The sequence below is a fragment of the Elephantulus edwardii genome, unplaced genomic scaffold, assembly GCF_000299155.1.
Source record: "Elephantulus edwardii isolate Elephantulus edwardi_28Jun2011 unplaced genomic scaffold, EleEdw1.0 scaffold00182, whole genome shotgun sequence".
Taxonomy (NCBI): domain Eukaryota; kingdom Metazoa; phylum Chordata; class Mammalia; order Macroscelidea; family Macroscelididae; genus Elephantulus; species Elephantulus edwardii.
This window is the reverse complement of record NW_006399932.1, coordinates 5,714,233-5,722,588: the sequence shown is the minus strand read 5'-3', so window position 1 is coordinate 5,722,588 and position 8,356 is coordinate 5,714,233.

The window sequence follows — 8,356 nt, the reverse complement described above, 5'->3', positions numbered from 1 at the left end:
AACAACAACAACAACATCATTTGGTGCATAAATGTTGGCCAAGATTTTGTCTTCTTGATCTGTTGTTGTTCCTTTAATCAGTATACAATGCCCTTCCTTATCTTTTATAGTGGTTTTCATTCTGATGTCTACTTTATCAGAGATTAGTATTGCTACTCCAGCTTTTTGGAGGTTGCCATTTTCTCAGAATCATGTATGCAATATTGATGATATTGTTTGATAACTTCAACATTCTGTTAAATTATCTTTTTTTTTTTTTAACTGGGAATGCTGATACTGATTTCTTTCAGTCAGTTGGCCAGGTTGCTATCCAAATGTTTTAGTATAGACTAGTGAGCACATCCAGGGCTGCATCTGTTTGTTAAAACATGTCAATTTGTTCTGTCAATTTCCTGAGACTTTATTTTTTTTATTTAAATAAATTTTTTTTTAATACTGGTTTACTCATGAGGTTCATATACATTGGTTTTCATACCAGATACTTTCGTTTTTGTCAGTTATCTTCAGTGCAGCTTGGACTTTTATTTCATTCTCTTGACTTATTGCTCTTGTTAAGAATTCCAATACAATATTGAATAGGAGTGATAATAGTTGACATCCTTGCCTAGTTCCTATTCTTAAGAAGAATGCTTTTGATTTCTCTCCATTGAGAATAGTGTTGGCTTTTAGTTTTGCATATATATTTTTCATTATGTTGAGGAAATTCCCTTCTTTTACTATTTTGTTGTTTTACTGAAGAAGTGATGTTAGATTTTGTCAAAGGCCTTTCCTGCATTAATTGTTCTTTGCTTTGTTAATGTGATGAATTACATTAATTGTTTTTCTTTTGTTGAACCATTTGTGTATATCTGTTACAAATCCTACTTGGTCATGATGAATTTTTTTTTTTTAATATATACTATTGGATTCTATTGTCCAGAATTTTGTTGAAGATTTTTGCATTTGTGTTCATGAGAGATATTGGTCTGTAGTTTTCTATTTTGGTAGTGTCTTTACCTGACTTTGGTACCAGTGATAAGTTTGCTTCATGAAATGGATCTGAGAGTATTCAATTTTTTTCTATTTTCTGAAATACTTAATGTAGAATTGGTGCCAGTTCTTTTCTGAATGTTTGATAACATTCACTAATAAAACCATCTGGTCTAGGGCTATTTTATTTTTTTTATGTGTGTACCGTCAAATTGGATCTGACTAGTACAGGAGGCGATTGTTCCTCCTTCTTCAGCAGAGCATCTGGTGGATTTGAACAGCTCACCTCTGGGATTGCAGTACCGTTTCCTGCCACTAGGCCACCAGAGCTCGCCATAGGGCTATTTTGTTGGAAATTTTTTTATGACTTGTTCAATTTCTTCCTTTGTGATGATGGCTCTATCTAGGTGTTCTACTTCAGTCTGTGTCAGTTTTATAGGTCTTGAGTTTCTAAGTATTTGTCCATTTCCTCTAGGTTTTTATGTTTGCTTGAGTATAATTTTTTGTAAAATTCCATTATTAACTTTTTTATTTTAGTTGGTTCTGTTCTGACATCACCCCTTTCTTATTCAGATTATTTGTGTCTTCCCCCCACCCCCTTCTTTTCCTTTGTTAGCTTTGCTAGTGGTTTGTTGATTTTCTTGACCTTATTGAAGAACATACTCCTGGTCTTGTTGATAATTTCAATTGTTTTTCTGTTTTCTACTTTATTTATTTCTGCTCTCATTTTTATAGTTTCCTTTCTTTTAGAGGTTGTAAGGTTTTCTTGCTCTTCTTTTTCTATTTGTTGGAGATGTTGGGTTAATTAATTGATTTTTATTCTTTCTTCCTTTTGATGTGTTTGCTTATTTCTATGAATTAGCAATAATTTTAAGTACTTCTAAGTACTGTTTGGATTGGGCATTGTATGTATGACAATTCATAATCTGGAATAAGCAATTCATTACAAAATGAACTGGGGAGGGGGAAGGGAGAGGAAGGAAGGAAGATGTCTATAATAAATGAATGAACTCTTCCTCCTTTCCGAAAAAAAAAATGTGCTTGCAGCCAATAGACAATCAATTTAAAAAATGTTTCTCTTAGTTCTAGAGGGTAAATATCCAAATCAATGTTTTATCCATGCTAATTGTTTCCTGGTCAGTAAAGCTGGGATTCCTTGACTCGTGCTCATTCTCACAAGACATCTGTCTTCTTCAGTATATGCCCAAATCTATGTCTTATATACTCTTTTTATGACACAGAAGTGACTAGGTTTATGCTGATGTGGCCTTTTCCACGTAACACCACAACTCAAATGCATCAGTTTTTCTCTTGTCATCCCTATTCATTTTCTGGCTCTCAAATACATAACACGTGATTGGAAAGATTCTGATATGTGACAGGTGGTTGGAAAGGTGTGAATGAGGCATTCCTCAGTCTTTAAGCTGATCATTCTTTAGGACTTTGGAGACAACAGACTTTGCCAATGTGATACATTTCTTAATCTCCTGATTACTGGTACCAAGAGTGTTAACTGTAGAGCCAAGAAAGAGGAAATTGTTGACAATTTAAATCTTTTCTCTATCTATCATGATGTTGTCTATTGGTCCAGTGGTGAAGATTTTTCTTTTTCTTGATGTTGAGATGTAATCGAATTGAAGGCTGTATGTAGTCCTTGATCCTTTGCAGCAAGCACTTCAAGTCCTCTTCACTTTTAGCAAGCAAGGTTGTGCTATCTGCATAACACTTGATGAGACTTCCTCCAATGCTGATGCCACACTCTTCTTCCAGCTTCTTGGATTTGTTTCTCAGTGTACAAGTTGAATAGTTAGGGATAGAGGATACAGCCTTGATGCACACTTGTTGTGTGCCTTTGATTCAGAACCAACCCATAGCTGATCCTCCAGGGAGTTTTCAGAGGCTGTTAATCACAGGGGAAGAGATTACCTATCTTTCTCCCTTGCAGCAGCTGTTGAATTTGAACCATAAGCCTTTGGGATTGCAGTGCACATTCTTATAGCTAGGCCACCAGTTCTCTCTCTGATGCACACTCAGCCGGTCATAATCAAAATACTATAAGTGGATAACTTTAACGAAGAGAAATTTATTTTTAGTTCTAGATTTTATAAATCAAATTAGGGTGTTTACCTTTTTTAATTATTTCTGGGAGCTTTGAGAGATAAACTACTCCATGCTCCTCCAGTGACTGTCTGAGTGTTCCTTTGCTGCTTATACATCTATTTGTCTCTGAAATTATGTGACAACTATCTTAGTCTAGTGTGTCCCTGTCTCCATATGTGTTCTCCCCTTTATAGAATACCTCTTAGGGACAGTTAGGTTTAGAATCCACCCTGCTCCAGTTTGATTTAACTGATAACTTGTGCAGAGAAGATCTTGTGCAATCAAGATTATATTCACAGGTACAGGGAGCTCTGGCGGCTTTGTAGTGAGAAGCTGGGTGCAATTCCTAGGGTACATGGCTTGAATGTACTAGTTACTCTGCAGGAGAAGGATGGACAATATCCTCTCCTATGATTAACTGCCTTTGAAAATCCACTTGAGGGTCAATTATAAGCCATTTCTAACTCAATGACACACAACAACATAGAATTCAGAGTCTTAATGTTGCTGGCTTTTTCAGAGAAACAAGAGCAGAGAAGTATATATAAATATGTTGTTATTGTGTACTGTAGAGTCAAAACCGACCCAGAAATGACCCTCCAGCAGGTTTTCAGAGGCAGTTAGTTCATCACACGGGGAGAGACTGCCCAACTTTCTCACACAGAGTAGCTGGTGAATTTGAACTACATGCCTTTGGGATTGCAGCTCAGATTCTTACCACCAGGCCACCAGAGTCCCCTATATAAATATATCACTCATTTATTCAATATTGTCAAATTAGAAGCAACTCATAGCTGGCCCTTCATCAGGTTTCCAATACTATAAATTGCATGGAAAGAGGTTGTCCATTGTCCTCCCAAGGAACCACTAGTGAATTTGAAACACCAGAGACACAGCCCTTGGATGTTGTGCAACCCCCTACAGATTACACCACCAGAACTCTCTCAATAAATATATAGATAAATATACTTCAAGGAAATAGCTTATGTAATTGTGAGGCTAGCAAAACTCGAATCTGTGGATCAGGTGGTAGGCTTAAGACTTCTGCTGAGTCTTATGGTTATAAGAGGGGATTATCCTCAAACCTATAAGTCAAGCAACAGGTGAAAGTCTTCTGGTAGCTCACATCCCAAGAACCGGAGGTTAAGTAACAAGAACAAGACTTAAGTGACAAGAAATGTGCAAGGAGGAGAAATAAATAATGGACTTTGCTTGAGGCAGGCCACACTTCCAGGGAAACTCTCCTTTTGAATGATTGGCTTTTTGCATCAGATCATAAAATAGAAAGTGATTACATTATGGACTTTGTTGTTGTTAATATGGGCCACAGAGTCAGCTACAACTCATATCAACCCTACGAACAACAGATCTGACTGCATCATCCTTATGATGCCAGTATCCTTGAGTCTATTGTTACATCACTATATCAATCTATCTTGGTGAGGGTCTTGCTCTGTCCCTTTTTGACTCTTTACCTTTCCTAACATGGTATCTTTTTCCAAGGGTTCACCTCTCCTGACACCATGCTCAAAATATGTGAGATGAAATTTCATCATCCTTGCCTCTAAGGAGTAACTTGGTTTTACTTCCTCCAAGTCAGATTTATTTGTTCTTTTGGCAGTTCATGGAATATTCCGTATTCTTCTCCAACACCATAATTCAAAGTCATTGATTCTTCCTCTGCCTTCAGATGCATAGAAAGCAATTGGTCAATTCCGTTTGTTTTTAATGTCTTCTGACCCACTGCATGGTAGTCTCTCCTCTTCCCATGCTTTGCAAGGTTCTAAGCAGTATTGGGAGGAGATTGCCCTTTTTTGCTCCTCTGGAGCTCCTGGTAGAGACAACCCACCACATACATGCAGCCTTGTTTGTACTGCAAATGGCTACTGATTGTAAGTTCCTACAGAGTCACATAGATAGCTGAAAAAAAATTATAGTGTTAAAAATGTAATACATTTTTACTGTATTATCTTTAGTGATTATTTTTTTTAAAAGTTTGTCAGATGACTGAACAACTTTTAAAATGGCACATATAAAATTAATGCTGTAAAAATTAAATCCACGAATGTAAAATATTGATTTTATTGAAGATGAATTATATTTAAACACTCTGGAAGCTAAACACATCTAGAGAGGGTTAGCATGAATAATTTAAAATTCATTTCCCAACTGCAAGAAAGATAAAAATTGATTCTGATGGTTTTCCTGAATTCAAAAGATTCGATATTTTAACTAATAATCTTTGACAAATGATGAGTAGATCCTACATCTTAGATAGGTACATATTTATGGCGTTAGTGTCCTACAGATAAACTTTAGATAGATGTTGTCACAAATAAGGTAGACCTAACCTGAGAATTTAATGAATTCCTGAACTAGAAAGTTCACTAGCTAGACAAAAATCAATCAATTATCAATTATAGATACCTATAACATGTGGCCTGCTATGCCCCCAAGGAGGGCAGATTCTAGAGAGATTACATTAAGTTCTAGTGATGTTTCATTAAAGGAGTGGATCATTGTAAGAGTCTCTCCAGATAACGGGAGCTCTGATGGCCTACTGTTAAGGTATTATGCTGACAATCCAAAGGTGGTGGTTGTTCTTGTTGTTATGTGCTGTCGAGTCGTTTGCGACTCATAGTGACCCTATGTACAACAGCCCTAAACCCTGCTCTATCCTGTGCCAATCGCATTGCCTCTGAAACACCCATCCTGATTACCCCAGTCACTGAATCAATCCACCTCATAGAGGGTCTTCCCCTCCTGCGCTGTCCCTCTACTCTATCCAGCATGATGTCCCTCTCCAAAGACCTGTCTCTCCTTGCAACATGTCCAAAGTATGTCAGACGAAGCCCCAGAATCCTTGCCTCCAAGGAGTAGCCTGGTTTAACCCTCTCTAGGATGAATCTGTTTGTTTTCTTGGCAGTCCATGGAACATTCGATACTCTTCTCCAGCACCACAGCTCAAAGGCATCAATTCTCCTTCTGTCCTCCCTAGTTATTGTCCAGCTCTCTGATGCATAACAAGTGATTGCAAAGACCATGGCCTGTATCAGGTGCACCTTCATCTCCAAAGAGACACCGTTGCTCTTGAGTACTTTAGAGAATTCCCTAACAGCAGACTTTCCCATCGCAATACGTTTTTTTTTATTTCCTGGCTACTGGTGCCAAGAGTGTTGACTGTGGAGCCGAGCAAACTGAAGCTGTGAACAATCTCAATCTCTTTGCCATCCATCCTGGTGCTACCAATTGGTCCAGGGGTTCAAGAAAGATGAACAATCTCTTCCTTTGTGATTTACTTCCTCTGAAAATCCACTGGATGGTCGGCTAAGGTTTGGTCTTAACTCGTGAGCACAAACTAAAAACACAACGCCAGATAAAGGACTTATAAATGCATCTTCTAATCTGTTTATGCTGCTATGATATCCAAGCACGCATGCTAACATGATCCAGCTCATCTTATATTTCAGTCATCACCCTTCCTTCTTTGCTGAGTTTCCCTCTGGTATACAACTCAGCTCACACTGAGAAAAAAGATGAGCTTTACAAAGAAAGCTGAATTACTCTTTCTATTTATGAAACAGCCCTTATGTTACATTTGTAGAGAGTATAGGTGAAGGATTGTAGGAAGAATCATCAACAACCTGTGATATGTAGGTGACACAACTACTTGCTGGAAGTGAAGAAGACTTGAAACACTGAAGAAGATCAAAGACTTCAGTAGAAATTATACCTCAGTAAAAAGAAAGCAAAAATCTTCACAGTCAGTTCACAAGAGAATAATGATAACTGCAAAAAAAGATTGACATTGTCAAGGCTTTCATTTCACTTAGAGTCACAAGCAACACTCATGGAAGCAACAGTCAAAAATATCAGAGGATATTGTATAGGGCAAATGTGATGCCAAAGGCTTCTTTAAAGTTATCAAGACCAGTGTGTCATTTTTAAAGTGAAGGTGCATGGTTACCCAAGCAATTGTATTTTTAATTGCCACATATAAAAACTGAAAAATCAGTAAGGTAGACCAAAGAATTAATGCCATTGAACTGTGTGACTTAATCTTATATACTTTGGGCATATTGTCAGGAGGGATTACTTCCTGGGAAAAGACATTATGCTTGGAAAAATGAAAGTTAATGACAAGGAGGAAGAGCCTCAATGTGATGGCTTGCCAGTAACTGGAGGAGTGATTGGGCTTAAGAACAGCAGAGACTATGAGGCTAGCTCAACACCAGCCAGGGTTTTTCTCTTTTGTACTTAATGTTGCCTTGAGTCATAGCTGACTTCAGGGCACCTAACAAGAACAACACATATGAAGGCATATCTGAAAGATTCAAAAACTGTGCAAAAACTTTATTCATTAAAAAAGTAAAGAATCACTAGGAGATAAAAAAGGCAAGTTACATATTGGAAGAATATGTTTGCAAAACACATATCTGATAATAATGGATTTTTATCCAAAGTAGACATAGAACACTTAGAAATCACAAACAGGAAAACAATTATCTCAGTTACAAAATGGGAAAATGATCTGAACAGTTATTACTCCAAACCCCATACTCAGATGGTAAATAAGCATATAAAAATCCTTCAACATAATTTGTAATTCAAATCTAACCACTACCACTACCACCTGTTATGACGAGAGAAACAATAAATGGCTCCAGATAGAACTGGAAACATTTAGGACAAAATTAAAATTCCTAAAGAAGAACAGACTTACTAGACTAATGGAAACTAGTTGTTGTTGTTGTCTGTGCTGCTGTGTTGGGTACAACTCTTAGTGATGTTATGAACAGCAGATCTGAATCATGTCCTATCCTGTGCCATTATCTCTGCTATACTTGAATCCATTGTGGTCACTACTGTGTCATTACACCTAGTTGTGAGTCTTCTGTTCTTTAGTTGATTCTCCTCCTTTCTAAGCATGATTCTGTTCCAAGGCATAGCCCCTCCTAATAACACACCCAAAGCATGTGAGATGAAGCTTCTCTCTCCTTGCTCTAAAAAGAGCATTCTGGTGGCACTTTCTTCAAGACATCTCTATTCTTTTGGTAGTCCATGAGATATTCAGTACTCTTATCCAACACCACAAATTAAAGGCATCAGTTCTTCTCCTGTAATCCATATTCAGCTCTCAGATGCATTGCAAGGGATAAAAAGACATGGGCTGAATGAATTAATTGAACCTTATGGTCTTTGCTATCACTTGTTATGCATCAGAGAGTTGGACAATGACTAAGGAGGATAGAAGGAGAACTGATGCCTTTGAGCTGTAGTGCTGGAG